Source organism: Phoca vitulina, unplaced genomic scaffold, assembly GCF_004348235.1.
Source record: "Phoca vitulina isolate PV1807 unplaced genomic scaffold, GSC_HSeal_1.0 scaffold3, whole genome shotgun sequence".
NCBI lineage: Eukaryota > Metazoa > Chordata > Mammalia > Carnivora > Phocidae > Phoca > Phoca vitulina.
This window is the reverse complement of record NW_022589706.1, coordinates 79853419-79875183: the sequence shown is the minus strand read 5'-3', so window position 1 is coordinate 79875183 and position 21765 is coordinate 79853419.

Below are 21765 nucleotides of genomic sequence, written 5' to 3'. Positions count from 1 at the left end.
TTCCTAATTGTTTATTGTTTTCCTTCTTTACTAGAAAAGAACCTTCCTAAAGGCAATGCCTTCACTTGTTTATTAACATATCCCCAGTGCTTAAATCAGTGTCTAGCAAATAACAGGAAATCAATAGATATTTGTTGAACAAAGGAATAGAAATAAATTTCTTGTATTACCTCTGTGTGAATTTTTTGTCTTCACTTTCAACATTGGTTATAACCCAACAGTTTCTTTTGAAGTGAATTATTTGGAACCAAGAACACATTTTAACAGCTCTGTCGATGGTAAGGTGGTGGATAGATTTTCAGATGATTCCACTCGGAGTATGGCTATGATATCATCAATTCAAATCAAAATGAATAGAAAATCAAAGTTGTATTATTGGTATTTAAGTAATATAAATTTTTGAATATTGATAATTATGAAAAGCATACTTAATGCAAAGAAACATATAAATTCTTACTGCACATATAAATTTGGACTTAAGTAATGTTATATGTTGCCTAGTCAAAACTTCAAGCCGAAGAGGAAATTTGCCTTCTGAAACAAACCTGTGAAAAGGTCATCCATTCTGTATGAATATTTCTAATGACAAAAACTAACTGCACTGTAAGGCACCATCCCCACCAGATAAATTTGAGGAAGTTCTACAATTTATATAGTTCTATTACAATGTCTTTCATCATCTTAATATCTGCCAAGGTTTACTGTTTGCCTTCCTTTTTTTTTTTTTTTTAAGATTTTATTTATTTATTTTGACAGAGAGATACACAGCAAGAGAGGGAACACAAGAAGGGGGAGTGGGAGAGGGAGAAGCAGGCTTCCCGCCAAGCAGGGAGCCTGATGTGGGGCTCGATCCCAGGACCCTGGGATCATGACCCGAGCTGAAGGCAGACGCTTAATGACTGAGCCACCCAGGCACCCCTTTTTGCCTTCTAAATTTATTCTGGGTAAACATAATCCCCTCTTACATAACAGTTCAGCAATTATTTTAGGGAAGCCCCTCTGTCCCTCCTAAAAATCCTTGCTTTCTATGCTAAATATCCTAATCCTTTCAACCCATTCTCATACAGCTTGATTTTCAGACCTCTTGACAGGTTAATCGCCTTCCTCTGTATACACTCCTGCTTAATAATGTCCAGTGCTGGATTTCTCTCTCAGCCATTGAGATGTAACAAACCACCTCAATGCCCAGTGGCTTAAAAGAAAAAAAACAGTTTTTATCCCTCATGAGTCTATATGTCATACGGTTCTTCTGGTCTCAGCTGGACTTATTCTTATATCCCTGGACAGTTGTGGGTCCGGTAAACAGCTCTGGCAATATTGGCTGTACTTCCTCACATGTTTCAATATTTACCAGTAGTAGACAGGATTAGGAAGCTTCAGCTGGGGCAACTGACCTCTCTTCCACATGGTCTTCATTTCCTGGCAGGCTAGCTCAGAATTGCACAGGCCACTGAGAGAGAGAAGGAGTACGAGGACAGTTGAGACCCAAACTTAGGACTGGCACCCATGCCATTCTACTATATTCTATTGACCAAAAATTGTTAAAAGTCAGCCCAGATTCATGGGATGGGAAAGTCTCCACCTCTTTATGGAAGGAGCTGCAATGTCACTTTTCAAAGGTGGTAGATATATAGAGAGAAAAATTAGAACTAGGGATGCCTGGGTGGCTCAGTTGGTTAAGTCTGCCTTTGGCTCAGGTCAGGATCCTGTGGTCTTGGGATCGAGTCCTGCATCGGGCTCCCTGCTCGGTGGGGAGCCTGCTTCTCCCTCTGCCTGACGCTCCCCCCTGCTTGTGTGTTCTCTCTTTCTCTCTCTCCCCCCCTTTCTGACAAATAAATTAATAAAATCTTTAAAAAAAAAAAAAAGAAAAGAAAAATTAGAACTATTTTTGCAGTCTACTACAATTTCCTAGAGTTAAACTAAGCATATATGCTTAGTGTACTAGAAAAAACAGGAATATCAAAAGGGTGGGAGACAGAGATAATTTGAAAGTATTTGGTATTTAATATGCTTATTTTTTCATTTATTGAAATAATTAGAATTTAGTTGGATATATTATGTTTATTTTACAAATTATTATTGATATTTATTTTGAGTGACATATGGGAAAGAGGGCTGCCATAAACCTTTTAGTGCTTCTGGCTCTAAAATTTCTTGATTCAAGCTTTTAAATGTCTTTCCTGAAATACAGCACTCAAAATTTCACTCAATCTTCATAAATTACAGACATACTAAAAGAACCACTGGAGTACTTTCAAGGATTTTAAAGATCTACATTACTGCTTATTTATATAGAATATGTGTTTGTCAGAGTTTCATACTCATCTAGGTTCTGCAGAGAAACAGGCAAAAAATAACACATATGTATATAAATTATATATATGTATATTATATTCATATATATTTATTTCTATTTCAGAGAAAGAGAGAAAGAGGGGGGTGGATTATTATATAGAATTGACTTGTGTGGTTATGGAGAATGAGAAGTCCCAAGATTTGCAAGTTAGCAAGCTGGAGGCACAGGACAGTTGAGTGGTATATTTGCATTTTGAGTCTGTAAGCCAGAGAACCAGGAGAGTCGCCCGTATAAATTCCACTCCTAGCATGAGTCCCAAGGCAGGAGAAAACTGATATTCCACCTCAAAGACAATCAAGCAAAGAGAGAAAATCTCTCTTCAGCCTTTTTTTCCTACTCAGGCCTTCAATGAATTGGATGATGTCCTCCCACATTGTGAAAGGCAATCTGCTTTATTCAGTCTACTGATTCAATTGTTAATCTCATCCAGAAACACCCTTACCCGTACCCACCCATACTCAGAATAACATTTAATTAAATATCTGGGCACCTTTGGACTAGTGAAGTTGACACATAAATAACCATTATATGTTAAAAAAAAAAAAAAAAAGAAGAAGAAGAAGATAGCAAGAGGGGAAGAATGAAGGGGGGGGAATCGGAGGGGGAGATGAACCATGAGAGACTATGGACTCTGAAAAACAAACTGAGGGTTCTAGAGGGGAGGGGCATGGGAGGATGGGTTAGCCTGGTGATGGGTATTAAGGAGGGCATGTACTGCATGGAGCACTGGGTGTTATACACAAACAATGAATCATGGAACACTATATCAAAAACTAATGATGTAATGTATGGTGATTAACATAACAATAAAAAAGGCCAGAAAAAAAAAAATAACCATCATAGGTTTGTTTAGGGAAACAGGACTACTAGGAATTATGTAAATTCATAGGATTCCAAGAGGGATGAAACCTAATGAAATTATGGAAACTGGTAAAATGTCCATGAAAGGCAGTTGCCTCTGACTCTGGTAGTGGATGAAGCTCTAGAACAGCAGAACCAACCTTCAGGAAAACAACCAGATGTGAAGTGAGAGAGTTGAGAGAAATTGGAACACCTGAGGAAAAACAGAAATTGAAATTACTTCTCTCTCACCATTTCCATCCTCAGTGACCTATATAATCTGCAGAAGTTGATGCCCTTTGCCGCCAAATGACACAATCACCTCATCCAAAAACAAGCTTGAGGAGATCTTTGGTAGCTCAAAAGACTGCAGGCCTACTTCAACAAGATGTCACTAACTACATTCAAAAGCTGCAGTGCTGCCTGATGCAAAACTCTGATTCAGGGTGGAATGACTACTTTTCACTGCCCTCAAAATCTCACAAAAATTTCCTTTGTAGGAACCTATTGTGACTTTGTTAAAATTTGTTAAATAGAGCCCAGGGTGTTGGTGAGCCAGGGTTCAACAAAAGACCACAAGGGAATCAAAATAGAGAAGTTTACTACTCGTAGGTCCTGGAGGAAGTACATAGCATGCCTCAAAGGGCCATATAGGGACACCAAGGCAGAGTGTCAACAGAGTCCAACAGAACATGTGGAACCTGCTTTTATTAGGGTCTACTGGGGGAGTGCTTTCGGGCTTCCCAAGCTAAGACCAGATTGATAAATTCAAACCAAAAAAAAAAAAAAAGTGGGGTTTTTGATAAGCTTCCTGGGGACCTTATCTAAGGGGAGTATAAGGAGAAGGCCTTGGGAGGCAGGAGAGAGTGCTTATGATAAAGGGGGTTGTCAGAGCCATCTTAGGGTATAAGAATATCAAGAATCACATCACATTGACTTGTGGCTCTTCGGGGTGTTATCAGCATGTGCTCCCAGGAGGAACTAGTGTCAGTTCAAGGCCCCTGCAGGCTACTTGACCACACAAAATGGATGCTGAGACAGGAATATTATGAAGCAGTTTAGTTAAACTTCCAATACAACCCTAACCTGAAACTACATAGGAAAAGAATTCTAGAAAGTGTTGTTTAGTTTAGCTAAATTGAAAAAGTGGGAAAACAACCAGTTCACTTTTTGTCAACTTGAGATACATGTACACATCTTTTAACTATACTTAACCCCAAAGAAAAACACAGGCAAAGTCATACTCTAACGATGGCAATTGAACTGCATACAACAAAAACCACACTAATCCTTCCTCCATAAAAAGGATAAAAGTCCCAAAGTCACTTTATCTCTTTTTTGGGTGATGTTCTTTTCTCTTCTACCTGAAGCACATTTTAAATGTTGAATAGGGTTAAGTATTATTAACGTACTTTATGTTAAATTATAAGGACTATGGGATTTTAAAAAATAATTGAATGAGTTCATGCACACATATTCATATAAATATAAGGAAGAAAGTCCTAAGCATGACTGTGTAGCTGATGTTTATGATTTGACACTTCCGTCTTTCCTTTGCCCTCAGTGAGCTCTTCAGCAGTTCATGGTTCCTTGCCTCAGAGGACGACACAAACCCTCATTTCTGAAAGATCGGGGCTTTAGCAGTCCTGCCTCTATTGAGTACTTGTAGTTTTCCATTAACTTTATCCCAGAACATGGGGCACTAAGAGGGTAGCCAGGGTATCTACTTCATTCCAGGCCTATGTCTCCTTACTCCATAGTAGCAAATTGATTTCCGCTGAAGAGTCAGTATCAATTATCCCAGAGAGCACAGTAATCCCCTTCTTTGCCAGCAGATTCACTGTCATGAGAATTCTAAAGTGGCCAGGTGGTAATCTCAACCTCTGGTTTAATAAAACAATTGTGTTCCCTTGTGAGAATATTTATTCCTTGGGAACTAAGACATATCAAGCAGCAGAACTCAAAGATATGAGGACAGGAAGCAAAACTTTCACTAATAGTTCATTTACTAGGGGTAAGAGTAAGAGAATTACCCCCAAATCTTATGCCCGCTTTCCTGAGTTATGAATGTTTGTTATGGGAGAAACAGCACTAAATATTGGTCACTGATTTATAACATACCTTCCATCTTAGGGGACATTATTTCAACCCCAGAAGCTTATGTGCCCATCTGGCACAGTAACTGAATCTCCTAAAGGCTTTTCACTATTCTAACATGCTAGCTTCCTCAGTGTGATGATAATCATGGGAATCAATAAATTCCATAAACACGAGCCAATTTGCACCTACATCAATATTTCCTTCACCCTGAAAGTCATATCTTGACATGTTCCAGATGCTTTGACTCTAGAAATTTCACTGAAGTGGTAGACTACTGAATTTCTGTGGCATTTACCTCCTTCCATTTGGTACACATGTTTATTATCAATGTGTTTAGAAAAGCTGCTTCTTCCTTCTCACCATGCCTAATGAGAATCAGATCATTAATTGAACAGCCTAGTCCTGTCCTGGAATTAAGAGGGCATCCAAGTATCTATGGACAAGATTATGATATTGGGCTAGGAAGTTGATATTGCCCTAGGGTAGGAGAGTAAACATGTATTTCTGTTTCTGTCAGGTAAAAGCAAAGAGTTCCCAGTAAAAAGATAGCATATACAAACCAAAGTACCATATGTTACATCAATTGATACATGCCACATGTTGGTGAGCATGTCTATTTTCTCCAATATCAAAATCACATCTGAAATGGTGGCTGCATCTGAAGTCACCACTTGATTAAATTTATGATAATCTACTGTCATTCTACAAAATCCAACTCTCTTCAGTGCAGGCCAAATAGGTGAGTTGAATGAGACTTTGGTAAGATTCACCATGCCATGCATCTTTCAGGTCTTTGATAATGGCACCAATTTCTGCAAACCTTCCAGGATGTAAAATCTATTTGATAAACAGAGGCAGTTCTAGTAGCTTCCACATGGCCTTTCCTAATATAATGGCCTCCAAACTTCTTTAAGAAGAAATAAAATGACTCCTTAGGAAGATCTGTGATGAAAACAGAAATGATCATTCTTGGGATTCTGTCCGTTGGTGAGCATGTCTATTCCAATATGATTTCCTGACTGAAGAAATAACCACAGAGTTAGTTCAGGAACCCACTGAGCCCACTGTGAGAAGGACCTTAACCAGAACTTACTAACCCCTTGGCCTCCACCTTATTCAGATTTGTTTGGGTCTCCAAAAAGTAGTGGCTGTTCAGAGCCGTTGTCCAATAATACCCCTAAATCCTTTTTATATACACTTCTCCAATGCACAGTTACCATCTAAATGGCTGTAGATCCCTTTCGGAAAGGCCATAAGGAAGATTTACAGCATACATTTTTAAATGCATAGAAAGTTCCTTCCTTAAGGGATCCAGTCTCCCCTTCATGCAAGGTACTCTGAATTTATGAAAGGGCTCAGGTATGAGAATTTGTTGAGAGGTTGCAACTATCTATTGTGATTCAGGTCAGGATTCTGTTCACCAGACTAAAGCTTTTCCATTTATCCTAACAAGTAAGACTTCAGTAGACTGCTTTCAGTTTTTTGTTTTTTTATTTATTTATTTGACAGAGAGAGACACAGCGAGAGAGGGAACCACAAGCAGGGGAAGTGGGAGAGGGAGAAGCAGGCTTCCCGCTGAGCGAGGAGCCCGATGCGGGGCTCGATCCCAGGAACCCGGGATCATGACCTGAGCCGAAGGCAGACGCTTAACGACTGAGCCACCCAGGCGCCCCCAAGACTGCTTTCAGTTTTAAGAACACCATGAACAATTAGCCAAGACCACTGATATCTGAACTTCAAGTCATTCTGACAACCTCTTTGGCTTTGTTTAGTAACCATTTGTAGAAATCTTTATAATAAGCATACCTAATTCACCTCTGGAAATTAAATACCACAGGCTGGTCCCTGCGGCCTAGGATGCATCATCCCTTCATCAGGGATTCCAATTCAAATGTAGTAGTTTCCACTGTCGTTCCTGGCCTACAGAGAATAGCCAACACTGAGATCATCAAGGATACTAGAATCCCTTCCTGGATATATTTCTCACAGCTTTGGTGAAGCAAATAATCTTCGGTCATTCTGAAAAATATAAGGAATTAAGAGAGTGTCTTTCATGATAAATCCTTACCTTCTTTACCTTTTTAAATTCTTACCTTCCTTAGCTTCTGGATACTTTCTTCTATCTGTGCTAAGGAAGTTGTAGAATTTTAACTTCATTTAGTATAGGTCCTATTTGAGTATAAAATTCTGCTGATACTCCAAGAAAACTGTGAAAATTTCTTCTAGTTACTGGGGCTAACCTATTGAATCTAGAATCTATGCTTAATGCAAACATACCAACAAATTCAGTCTGACCCAACATTATAATTCTTCCACTTTGCCCCAATAAATTTAGGATCCATTCCTATTATCTGGAATGGCCAATCTCATGTTGATTTTCATCTGCATATTGCCTTTTGGTCCTCCAGGATTTGAATCTGGTTATATCTGGTTATAGATCTAAAAGCAATGAGATTGGTGGAGCTACATCATCAGAAGAATCGATGTTTCCTTATTACTCCAAGGATAACCATTATAGGTTCTCAAGGCAAAGAGAGACAAATGTCCTCAGTCAGGGGAGGAGGAAATACTTCTACCCAAGAAATTTAGGCTTAGGTTCAGGCTCAGGAAAATTTAGTTTTAAGGTACTCAATTTTATTGAATCTCTTCAAATGTGCTCTCCCCATTTTCACAGTCAAATCCTCCTCCAATGAATTTCTTACATTTAATATATGCAACCATGTGATTTTATGAATCCATCTTGTTCTGTAAAGTAGCCACTTCCATGATTACACTTGAGGTTTGGTTTTCAGAAATCTCTGTCCTGTATCTAGAAAAATTAAAGGTCTTTATTTAGTGCAAATCTTGAAACTTTGTTTCTTATATAATTTGAGTTGGGAAATTAAAGCCCTGAATTAGCCATTTTCTTTCTTTAAGTTCTCTAGTGCATTCTCAAGTAACCAACAAACTCCATTTTGGTCTTTATTTCCATAAAAAATGTTCTAAACCAGCACTACTTGGTCTAGAGTCTTGCCTTCTATAGTCATTTGATTTTAGGTGTCTTCATAATCATTTAAGCAACTGCTTTGTCATTGCTTGGCACAGACTACCAATGTCCCCTTTATCACTTGCAACAAGATTGTTAATGAAATTAATTTTAATCCTATTAGAGAATCAATTCCAGATATCCCTGAAAATATGTATATAATTCACCCTTAAGGTTTTATTTCCCTAGAACTAGAACCATGTTAGTATCAATTTCAGCATCAGTTAAGGTTTCAGCAGGGAGCAAACCACAAAGAGATTTGTTTTAAAATTTAGATCTTCTGCATTTGTAGTTCTTGGTGAAGAAGTTAATAGAAAATTGTTGCCTCTGCTTCTGATGGTAGATTAGAAGTTACTGCATGTTAGCAGGGACAGCAGTAGGGAAAGAAAGCTGCACATGAAACAGGGAAAGATTGGGCCAACTAGAATCAATGAGGACAAACTAGAATCTGACCCTCACCACCTGCAGCCTTGACCATGTGGGAGCTCTGAAGAAGCTGACATCTTCTCCACCAATCTGCAAATACCTGGCCCACAGGTAAAATAAACTAAAGAAGAAGGTCCTGGTGAATCTGAGTGAGCTGTAGTTTTGACTGGTGTCCCAAACCAGCATGTTGAACCATGAGTTCAGCCCCAGATGAACCAGCTTTGGGAGTATCTGGTGCCCTGCACCAACTGGATGCAAACGCTGCTTTCCTTCCACCTTCCAAATTTCATCCAATTTTTTTCTTGTTGCCAACAAACATATAGGGAAAACAATTTCGGAATTCTAGTTCTAGAATAGCTGACCACCACAGTAAGCACAGCCATAAAATGTGAGAAAAATCTTTGTCTACCTTTTCCTTTTTAAATGAACTTCAAAATTCAAGTTGAATACTCTAGAGCTTATAGTCAGTACACTTTCAATCATGCCTGGGAAATCACTGTCTACATTTTGAGGAAGAACCCCTATGCCAGCAATCATCAGGCAATGCTGGTCACTACTACCAGTTTTAATGTTTTTTCCCACATATGAATTTCTTCCATGCATGGAACAGAGGAGTCTTAGAAAAGCACAGAAACCCCGATGGTAAGGCTCCAGGCTCTGTAGGTGCTTGTGTAATGATTCAACTATGACATCTCTAATATTTGTGTGTGTGGCTGTGTGTGTTTTACATACCTTTGTCTTTACATACTTTATTCTGGGTATTTTCCTCTGCCCCTTTTTCAGTTTAGTAATTTTTTCTTCACTTATTCTTACTTTTATAAACTTTTCCACTAAATTTTGCATTTTAATTTCTAAAGTTACATTTGTATATATGATTGTCACTTTTCCATTGTTTATTTTTTATGGTTCCAGTTCTCTTCAAAAGTTCTCAATATTGTCTACGTCATTTAGTATGTACAACATTTTAATCTTACTCTTTGTCTTTATCTGTATCTGTTATCTGAATACACAATGGATCTGTTCCTACTGTCTTTTATTTATTTGTTTTAAATTGTGGTTGTTATCTTGAGTTTTGTATGCCTGGTTATTCTTGATTAGGTATCTTCATTGAATATTTTAAAATGTAAAAAGTTTGAGTTTTAGTTATTATTTTCTTCTGCATGGTATTTGAGTTTCCTTCTGGTAGGTGGCTAAGGGTGGTAGCAATTACATACCAGTTAGTTCAATTATCAGAATTGATATAAATTACTATAGGACCTCAGTTCCTATAAGAACTCTTCCAAATTATTCATTCTTACTCCAAAGAGTGTGGACTTTCACAATCTCAATGTGTGGGAGAAACAGAGTTTCTTTTCCTCATTGAGCCCTTGTGTTGTAAAGAATTCAGACATGCCTAAAAAAGAGGTCAGATCTTTGCCATCAGCTTCTAGGAGATAACCTATATCATTCTTCATAGAGTATCTCTATTAGGGCAGTTGCCGGCCACATAGCATAGCACAGGGGAACAAGTTGCACCCAATAGTCTTAGGATGGAGTTGCCAGGCCAAAAAGACCAATCATGGGATTTAAGATAGGGGCTTTGGGTCATGCCTTTGGAGACTAAGTTCAACCCTGTCCGTAATCAGTCCATCAGTCATATTTATGTAATAGATATCTCTGAATATAAATATTCAGGTGTCTCTGATCTCTGCACACTGAGGCTCAGGTGAGCTTCCCTGGTTGGCAATACTCCATGTGTGTCATCTCACATCAGTGCCAAAAGAATAACACGTCCTGATTCCACAGGAAAAGACAATGGATGCTTCGTATTTGGAACCCTCCCAGACTCTGCCCTGTGCATCTCTTCCTTTGGCTGATTTTAAACTGTATTCTTTTCCTGTAATAAACCATAACCATGAGTAAAATAGCTTTCTGGGAGTTCTGTGAGTCCTAGAGAATTATTAAAACTGAGGGGGTGATTTCAGGACCCTCTGAACCTGCAGTTGGTATCTGACATGAGAGTGGTCTTGGGGAGGATTGTGCCCTCAACTTTCACAGTGTGGCTAACTTCCAGGCAGGCCCTGAATTCCAATGCTATTCTTTTGCCTACAATGTGGGAAGTTCATCTTTCTGCCTGTTCACCACCCTTTAGGAATTGGCAGAGGCATTTTGCAGAAAAACTGCTTCTGATACCAGAATCACTGCTCCTGGCTGCCTTTTTTTTTTTTTAATCCTGACTTTCAAATTATTCACAATCTGCGAATCCTTTAGAGCAGATGTTTCATATAGTTTTTAAAGTTTTACTGTTTTCCAGTAGACATTTCAGTTCCTATTATAGTCCATTATTATCAAAATTTAAAAAAAATGAAAAAATATACACTGTAAACAAAAAAAAAGACTAATCACAAATGACTTATTTCCTAACATATAAGGAGCTTTTAAAACTGGGTAACACCAACAATCTGCCGGAAAGTAGGCAAATGATATAAATGTATCATTAACTTTTAAAATACACAAATAATCCTGAGATTATATGAGGGGAAAAAAACCTTCAGGATTAATCAAAATAGGAGAGGTCCAAATTAGACACACTGAGATACCATTTCTCACCTACGAGATTGAAAAAAACTGAAATATCATTGTGAACATATGAATATTTTCTCCTGAACAATGTGTATTTCCAACTTTGCTTATTCTTTTTTTTATTGCCTATTTTCTTTTTTTAAAATTTTATTGTTATGTTAATCACCATGCATTACATCATTAGTTTTTGATGTAATGTTCCATGATTCATTGTTTGTGTATAACACCCAGTGCTCCATTCACTACGTGCCCTCTTTAATACCCATCACCAGGCTAACCCATCCCCCCACCACCCTCCCTTCTAGAACCCTCAGTTTGTTTCTCAGAGTCCATCATCTCTCATGGTTCGTTTCCCCCTCCAATTTCCCCCTCTTCATTTTTCCCTTCCTGCTATCTTCTTCTCTCTCTCTCTCTTTTTTTTTTTTTTAACTTATAATGTATTATTTGTTTCAGAGGTACAGGTCTGTGATTCAACAGTCTTGCACAATTCACAGCGCTCACCATAGCACATACCCTCCCCAATGTTTACCACCCAGCCACCCCATCCCTCCCACCCCCCACCACTCCAGCAACCCTCAGTTTGTTCCTGATATTAAGAATTCAACTTTGCTTATTCTAAAACCCAAGTAGTGATGGGCAACTCTAGTGTTTATAATTTAATATCTAAAGATATTTCTCATTAAATAACCAGGGAACTTGGAGAAATTCTTGGTTTCAGGTCTCAGGTAGTAAAGGTACAAGATGAATCTGAAGTATTTTATCATTCCAGAAGTAAGGGGATTCTCAAAGATTAATGTGATCATGTCAAAAGTGTCAACTAGAATCAGCTTCCACTGGCATCAGATGGAACAATTTAAGGATCGTAAAGAAAACAACTAAAAAAACTGAATCATGTCAACTGTAAAAGTCTAAGAGCTCTTAATAATAACAAAAATACTCCCACTGGTCAGCATTGAAGATTCCTAGGGCACCAAAACATTTTAAAACTGATTAATGAGAAAAATAATATATATTCATCATTGTTTTCTATATATATTGTATTAAAAGCCAACCAAATAATTGATAACATGCTTTTAAAAGGAGAATCATAGCTAACAAGTAGGGGAAAAAACATTAGAATTTAAAATTACCATTTTTAAACTCGAATGAAACAACTGTTTTTTAATTTATAGTTCTAAAGTTAGTAGGGCAAAATGCTGTTGGGGAAATTCACCATGGATGAAAAGATAAAACTGAATTTCTAAGTTTGATAGCCAGAAATAATGTGCCTCATGAACTCACCTACTAGGAAGCCCACATAACTATCTCTAGAGATGTATCATTCCCCTAAACTGATCCTAAATCTAATAACATCTCTAGATGTAACTACCAGTTTAGAGAAACTACAGACTAATTTAGTTATCATATAAACAACACATAAGGAATATTATACAGAAGAAAAAAGATCAGTGCAGAAAAAGCAAAGTAGGGAGATAACATGAAAAAAATATGAAAGACATAACAACAGAAAAAGAGTGCTAATTTTATTTTAGTAAAGTGATCTGTTCATATCTGATAAATGGTTTTTATCCAGGAGTCGTAGGAGTGAGTTATTTATTTGTATAAGTCAGTTAGTGATATATTTTTATAAGAGGTAAAATAACTAATTATGGCAAGAAATAATTTTTGTGACTTAATTCCCAATATCAACATTAACTTATTTTCTGCACAAACTTCTATAAATATATCTGATTGATTTTTAAATTTGTTACTCCTAAACTTTTAGTTTAAAATTTCTTTGTCTCTTCTTTACTGCTCCTAATACCTTTATTAAAATGTAAATGATTTGTAAACAATACTTATGTGCAGCAAGTGCTGATATTAAAAGATTAATGACTTTTATTTTTTAAATCAACAGTTCTCTGTAAGTTAATATAAATAAGTATTATATTTCTTCTTGTGAGTTTATATTAGAATGTAAACTCCAAAGCAAGGCACACTGAAATTTTTAAAGTCCTTTTTATCCTCAATGGAAATACACTGATGTTACACACTTAAAAGCAGAAAAGTTCAATGGAGAGAATTTTATATTGATATATAGAGAATAAAGGGCCCCAAAAAATCTCCTACAGCATCTCTGAAATCACCTGAGATTTCCTTGAAATTTTATTTCACTGAGATAAGATTCAGGGAAAGGTTGAGGTGGTACTATGTGAAGTTTGCACGTGCATTTATTTCATTTCTGCCAGTAACCCTTTAAAATGCTTAGCTATTTCTGTAGATAAGCCTCCATTATAAGGAACAGGTATTTTTAGATGCCCATTCCAAGCCAAGAGAATACACTATTCATGACAGAAAATACTAGTTTTTGTGGCCTGAGGGCTAAAAGAAATTAGTGTATCCTAAATTTAGAAAATCAGGAGATGAGGCAAAAATAAATATTATACATCACTTGTCTATTAATATATTCACTTTAAAATGAAAGTTTTCTCGGTCAAGTATTTGTGAAGTAACTGTGTTAGCTGGGTAGATGATTTTTATTTATGTATTCATTTAATTGTTTGCCTAAAGACAATAGAAATGGGAGAAATAGGGGTGAGTGAAAACGAGGAGGGAAGAGTTGGCTTCTTCAAAACTGCACTAGTTTTTTTTTTTTTTTTTTTTAAGATTTTATTTTATTTATTTGACAGAGAGAGAGAGAGACAGCTAGAGCAGGAACACAAGCAGGGGGAGTGGGAGAGGGAGAAGCAGGCTCCCCGCGGAGCAGGGAGCCCAATGCGGGGCTCGATCCCAGGACCCTGGGATCATGACCCGAGCCAAAGGCAGACGCTTAACGACTGAGCCACCCAGGCGCCCCAAAACTGCACTAGTTTTTAAGTCACAGCTCACCATTTCTTATTTTAAAGCAATCAAAGGAGGGGAAAAGAATGGGTACTTATTCTCTGGGGAAAAAAGTAAAAGCATCAGAAATTATTGAAAAGAGAACTGGAAGGGTGGAGTCAATTTTGCCTGAAAATAATTTTCAATAGCCTCAACATGAGAACAATCTCTGCAGAGCTTGTAGATGGCGACCTCCTGGAGTCACGTAAACTCCGAACACGGCTGAGGTCCTGAACCGTGGGTCCATCCCCGTCATCGTGGGTCAGAATGCGCGGGGGTTGAATATGGCGTTCACACCTGCACGTGACTGACGGCGAGGGAGACACCGCTGCTGTCCCCAGAGCCTCTGCACTGGCAGCCACAAAGCAAAGGCATCTCTGAATATTGTCTGCTGTTGCTTAGATCCTGCTGATTTGCATCTCAATTCAGATTGTGCTTTTTGCCACGGGCACTGCCCCATGATTACAGAGGTTACGTAAGAAAAATGACTTGTAACGTGCCAAGGTCTGACACGTAGGTAGAGGGAGCTGGGGAAAAAAAATAAAAATCCCGTTATTTTCATTCATGAGTCTTTATTTTGAGGTTCCGGGGAAACAATACATGGTCTTTCTGGAAAATGAATACAACACTCTGTTTTCCTTTCTTTCAAAATAGACTTAATCAGTCGAGCAATATTTATGAAATTGATATTCATAATACGTGGTGACCACTGTGTATCATTTCAAAGCTTATACTGTGTGTTCACATTTCTTTATCTTTCTCTGTTCTGCTAAGGAGATATGGGTTACATGATTATTACCTCTATCTTTTTATGAAGGAATGATTTCATTCGGAGGAAAACTATTGCTTTAACCAGCCAAACAGCTGGCCTGGCCTTAGTTGTAGCCCTCATCAAAAAATAGTTTACAATCTAGAGCAATCAGGTGGGGAATAGTGAGACAAAAGGACTTTCTGCCTATTAACAGATTTTTGTTTACACCGATTTTAGGCCACTTATCAGGTACCACCTTGAAAGGAATATAATAAAAATAACAATAGCACAATTAGTAACAAATTTTATTGAGTGTTTATTATGTACCAGGCACTATGCTAAGCATGTTGCACATTTCATTTCACTCAACGTTTGCAGCAACCCCAAGGGAGAAGAGTTATTATTACTATTATTTTAGAGATGAGAAAAGTAAGTTCTAATTCCAAAATTTGTTTGGCACAGTACAGACAGTGATAGCTCAAAAAGTGATTCAAAAAAGTTAATCTCTTAAGGGAAGAAATTAGAAATACCTTAACCAAATTATTTTGTTTACATTCTCCTTTTATGTATTTCCAAGACTGGTTCTTGTGTACAAAGTTTAATCCTAAAACAACTCTTTCAATAAATATAAAATACAACTTCTAAGTAATCAAAAAGAACCATGCTATAGATTCCATGACAATGTCTTTTCCTTTTTAAGATTATTATTAAAAATGCTCGTGCATCTTATAATCTATGAGTTTTATATCAAACAAAATGATTGTAATCTACTAAACTTTTAGTATTTTAACATCTGTAAAGAGAAAAATGGATTCAGAAGAAAAAAATACACTGTTATCTGTTATTTCATGTTTATTATCTCTATATTAATCATAACCAGGAGGTTGGACAGTTAAATTCTATCATTCTCTAAGTTCTAACATTGTAACCCCCAGAGAAGAAATGCATGTTTTGTTGACAAAGGTAATCACCTGAGTGTTGCTTCCAACAAGAGACTATCAAACACTGGGAATGCACGGGGTAAATCCAGCAGGCCTGGAGCACTGCAATTCCATGGTCAGTGTACAGGTTTCAACTAAATCAACGTGGGATCCCAATGAGTCACCCGAGCTTCAAACCATTCGACTTCAAAATTCTTCCTCCGTGGCCTGGAAGTATTTGTATTTCCATGTGTAAAATATTACTTAATTTATGTATTTGTGATGTCTGATGCTCCGGTCAAGTAATAAATCTATCTGGAAACAGAACATTTTTATCTCTACATTCTCAAATCCTAGAATAATGCTGAGCATATGGTAATGACAATAAATAATTGTGGGGGTACCTGGGTGGCTCAGTCATGTAAGTGTCTGCCTTTGGCTCAGATCCTAATCCCGGGTTCTGGGATGGAGAGCGCTGCATCGGGCTCCCTCCTCAGTAGGGAGTCTGCCTCTCCCTTTCCCTCTGCCCCTCACGCCCCCCCCCCCCCGCTCATGCTAGCTCTCTCTTTCTCTCTTTCAAATAAATAAATAAAATCTTTAAAAAATAATAAATATATGTGGAGTTGAACTAAACACTACCACTTTTCTTATTTATCTAGTTATAGACTACTGTTTAAAGATTTCTATCTGCGGCTCCTGCACTACGGGCACAATCTCACAAAACAGGCAGCCTTCCAGAGTGATTAGGAAAAGCAAGGGCTCCACATCAAAAGGAATGAGATCTTGCCATTTGCAATGACGTGGATGGAACTGGAGGGTGTTATGCTGAGCGAAATAAGTCAATCAGAGAAAGACATGTATCCTATGATCTCACTGATATGAGGAATTCTTAATCTCAGGAAACAAACTGAGGGTTGCTGGAGTGGAGGGGGGTGGGAGGGATGGGCTGGCTGGGTGATAGACATTGGGGAGGGTATGTGCTATGGTGAGCGCTGTGAATTGTGCAAGACTGTTGAATCACAGACCTGTACCTCTGAAACAAATAATACATTATATGTTAAAAAAAAAAAAAAAAGAAAATAGTAGGAAGGGAAAAATGAAGGGGGGATATCGGAGGGGGAGATGAACCATGAGAGACTATGGACACTGAGAAACAAACTGAGGGTTCTAGAGGGGAAGGCGGTGGGGGGATGGGTTAGCCTGGTGATGGGTATTAAAGAGGGCACGTACTGAATGGAGCACTGGGTGTTATAGGCAAACAATGAATCATGGAACACTACATCAAAAACTAATGATGTAATGTATGGTGATTAACATAACAGAATAAAAAAAAAAAGAAGAAGAAGAAGAGCAAGGGCTCCAGAGTCACACAGGCTAGGCTTAGAGTCTTGATGCTGCCTAACTAGCTGGGGAGATCTTGTGCAATGATGCCCTTTTTAAACCTCAATTTAATCCCTCTTAAGAGAGATAATACACATCCCATAAGAATTTTTTAAAGATTCAATTAAATAGCACATATGAAACACTTAGCATAATATCCAACATCTGGTAAGTATTCCATGACTCCTAGATTATTATGATTAATATTATTGTTTTTATAATCAGTGAAGGCCCCAACAGAAAACAAATTCAAATCAAATGGCTTAAGTGAAGAGACATTCATGAAGGAAAGTTCACCGAGGTTTGGGCAGGATTTAGGAAGCCAACGGGAGCTACTGGAGGAAGCAGAGACAGCAACAATGGAGAAACACCACCTCTAGTCCTGAAGGGGCAAGGGGACAAAGTGAGCTCCTGGACTCCAGTGAGAGCTTGAGTCTGGGAGAAAGAAAGAATGTGGGTACTATCAGAATCGAGGCTCCAAAGTCAGAAAGGAACAAGTAAGAAATCCCCAAACCTCTTTCTCCTTCCCCAATCCAATCTCTGGCCAGTGCTTCCCATTACTTGAAATCAGCTGGCTGATATAATTCAAAGAGTAGCCTTCTAAAAAATTAAGTGTGGAGGGGGGGAGACCAATTGGAAAGGGAAGTGGTGACAAATAACTATATCTTCCATACCTCTATAAAGATAGAATAAGACATTCTTTAATCTGTAAACTTTTCTCCCCCACAGCTCACCATTCATTCACACTTAATGAATTAATCAAGTTGTGAAGAGCTGAGTAGGGGTAATGTTTACTATAAAAGAAGAAAGCAAGCAAGCAAGCAAGAAAGAAAGAAAGAAAGAAAGAAAGAAAAAGAAAAAGAAAGAGACAGAGAGACAGAAAGAAAGAAAGAAAGAAAGAAAGAAAGAAAGAAAGAAAGAAAGAAAGAAAGAAAGAAAGAAAAAGAAAGAAAGAAAGAAAGAAAGAAAGAAAAAGAAAGAAAGAAAGAAAGAAAGAAAAAATTTTCCCATGTAAATTTACATGGTTTCTATGAAAATGAATTAATAATTTTTCTCACTACTACAAAGAAGAACTAATTTGATTGAATCTGAAATACTTGAATACATTATGAGGATGCGTTTTAAAAATGGAATTGGGAAATAAAGCTATTGACAACGAGTCTCCGATATAGCCTCCCTTATGTTCTAACAGCAAATGTCTTGATGGTCTTCTGAAGAAAAATTAAATGAAAAATTCACTGAAGCCAGACTCCAGAGTAAAGACAGCTCAGTTTATGCTTGGAAATCATATAACACTTCAAACCATGGTGGAGCAGCCCCTGCTGAGCCGATAATGAAAGGTATTTAAGATATTCTGACCTTGGTTAATACCAGATATAAGAGAAAAGACATTAAGAGGAGGATTTGGGGAAGTCTAAAGATAATTTCTTCTTTATCTGTATTCTTTGTGGTTTTCTGTGTTATTTCTTTCTCTCTCCTTCCTTCCTCACTCCGACCACCCTCTCCTACTCTCTCCTATAACAAGAATTCTTTGAATACTATCTTCCAGATAGGGGAGAATCCCTGATTTGAGGAACATTGTCTAAAGATGAGTACTTAAAAAGGCTTATTGTACATATTTCAGCTCATAGAATTATTGGACTTCCTCTAAAAATTGGTCCTTATGCAAAGAGAAATGAAACAGCAGCCAAATAGGTGACCAAGTGCCTGGATATGGAGAAAACAACTCAAAGATCCTGTCCACTTTTCCTCTGGAATCCTTGTGTTATGAAGCAATCAGAGGTTCCGCACTAGCAGCAAAGCCCACAGAAAAGCACAATTAGCACTTTTAGTTAGTGAGAAACTGCCGTGTAGAAACCAGGCTAAGTAATCTCCTTCAGGGCCTGAGACTGGACAGGTACCTAGATAGCTCATTAAGATACTGAAATTCACAGAGCTCTTTAAAAAAGGGAAATGTAATTAGGATGTATAGATATTTTAAAGTTGAAGTTATTATTACATATGTCCTCAAAAATGCATATAATTTTGGATTTTGCCTGAAAGAGGTAGATAGGATAAAGTTGTCCTATTTTTCCTCTCTGCCCATGTGTTATTCTTGCACCATAAACGTACTTTTTCTAAGAGCGGTCAATCTGAACTCCTAGGCCATGATATATCTTGCTTGGAATTCCATTAATGAGAACAAAACAGACAATAATAGACAGTTGACGTCATTCTACAAGACAAAGAACATGATGATCAATCATCTGGACATATCCGTATCACCTTTAATAAGCAAATTAGCATTTAATTGCATACTGCTTTCTATCACGCTTCATTTGTGATTTTTCCCCACATAGGCTGGTTCTCGTTTCACTTTCGGAAGTTAAAAATAAGTCACACGGGGGGCCTGGGTGGCTCAGTCGTTAAGCGTCTGCCTTCGGCTCAGGTCATGATCCCAGGGTCCTGGGATCGAGCCCCGCGTCGGGCTCCCTGCTCAGCGGGAAGCCTGCTTCTCCCTCCCCCACTCCCCTTGCTTGTGTTCCCTCTCTCGCTGTGTCTCTCTCTGTCAAATAAATAAAATCTTTTAAAAAAAAAAGTCACAGATGAGTGAAGAAAGAAAATATGGTATGTACACACAATGGAATATTGTTCAGCCTTTAAAAAGAAGAAAATCCTGCCATTTGCAACAACATGGATGAATCTGGAGGACATTGTGCTGAGAGAAATAAACCAGTCACAGAAGGATAAAAAATGCACCCTTCCACTTATATGAAGCATTTAAAATAGTCAAATTTATAGAAGCAGAGAATAGAATGGTCGTTGCCAGGGTCTGGGGCAGATTGGAGGGGAGAATGAGTCTTTGTTTGGTGGGTACAAAATTTCAGTTATGCAAGATGAAAAAATTCTAGATACCTGCCAAATAACCTAATGCCTCTAGTTAACAATATTGTTTTATGTACTTGAAAATTTGTTAAGAGGTTAGATCTCATGTTAAGTTGCTCATAACACAAAAACAAAAACAACAACAAAAACAAAGACCCAAGAAAACTATTGGAGGAGATGAATGTATCTATTACCTTGATTGTGGCCATGATTTCACAAGTGTCTGCAAATGTCCAAACTCATCAAACTCGGCTTTTGTAGATCAATTATACCTTAATAATGCTGTTTTAAAAAGGCATATATATTTTTTAAATGATCATAATGCTAATGGTCAAATAACTGGCTTGGCCATTTCTCTCTCCATAACTATGTGTATCATATAGCACATCATATAGTGCTCAGACAAGATTATGTCCAGACATAAATATAATTGATGAGCTATTATTTGGGGATTCTTATTAATAATCTATATGCAATATATTCATAAGCAGTAAAAATAACTCCTGATTAATATTCCTTACAATAAGAGATTGTTTATTGAATGTTTGAAGTCCACAGTCATGTAAGAGTTAAGAGAACTCTTAAGGCTCCATCTGCCTAAATCACTAATAGTATCAGTAATTCATGTTATTATTAATAAATGATGTCAAATAGTCTTCCTACGGTGACAATTATATTTCACACTCAGTAATTCTATTCTTTATAATTCCCAAATATAATCCTAGAAATAACAAAGAGAACAAAAATCTATCTCATGCATACTTATTATAGTTGGAGATCTGGTGTATATATTTTTATCTGGCTTACTAAATTGACTTAAGCTCTACAAGTACGTGGGAAGTTGTGTGAGATTGGATTTTTTACTACTCTATGAAGTCTACTCAATCAATAAGGAAGTAACAAATAAATAAATATATATGCCATTTATATAACATATATTTATATATTTTATTTATAAAACAAATAAATATAAACAAATTAATATGTAACATCATATATAAATTTTATATAATTTAATTTATTTAAATGTATTTGGATTAAGTTTATTTAATTTATTTTAATTAAATTTCATTTATTTATTTATTTAAATAAATATTTATTAAAGTTTATTTAATTTATTTTAATTAAATTTCATTTATTTATTTATTTAAATAAATATTTAAATAAATATTTATTTAAATAAATATACTATTTAATGTTTCCAAGGCCACATGTAAAAGACAGTTGATGAATACAAGATTCATTTTAGCAAATATGTCCTGGGCTCATGGATCACTCTACCAACTGATGACACTTCCAACAGATGCATAAACATCTACACAGCCCTATCTAATGCAAACTACCAATATGCTCTTTTTATCTGTTAATTGGTTTTCTATAAAAAGTGTCTTTCTGCCTTTATATAGCTAGCCAAAAGGTTTATAATACTCCAGTGACATCTGTGTTAAAGAAGAGAAGCTCAGAGAGCCAGAAGAACAAGTGTGCATACACAAGCAAACACAATGGCGATGGCACGGCCACCAGTTATTACTGAATACCTAATTAATACAATGCCTCCCTACTACCATTCCACTCATCGAGGTGGATACAATATACTTGCATTTACCTGCTACTTTTGCAGGCAGTTGGCTGAGAAATTAACTTGGTGAAACCTTAAATCCGGAAGTAATATTTGCGGAAC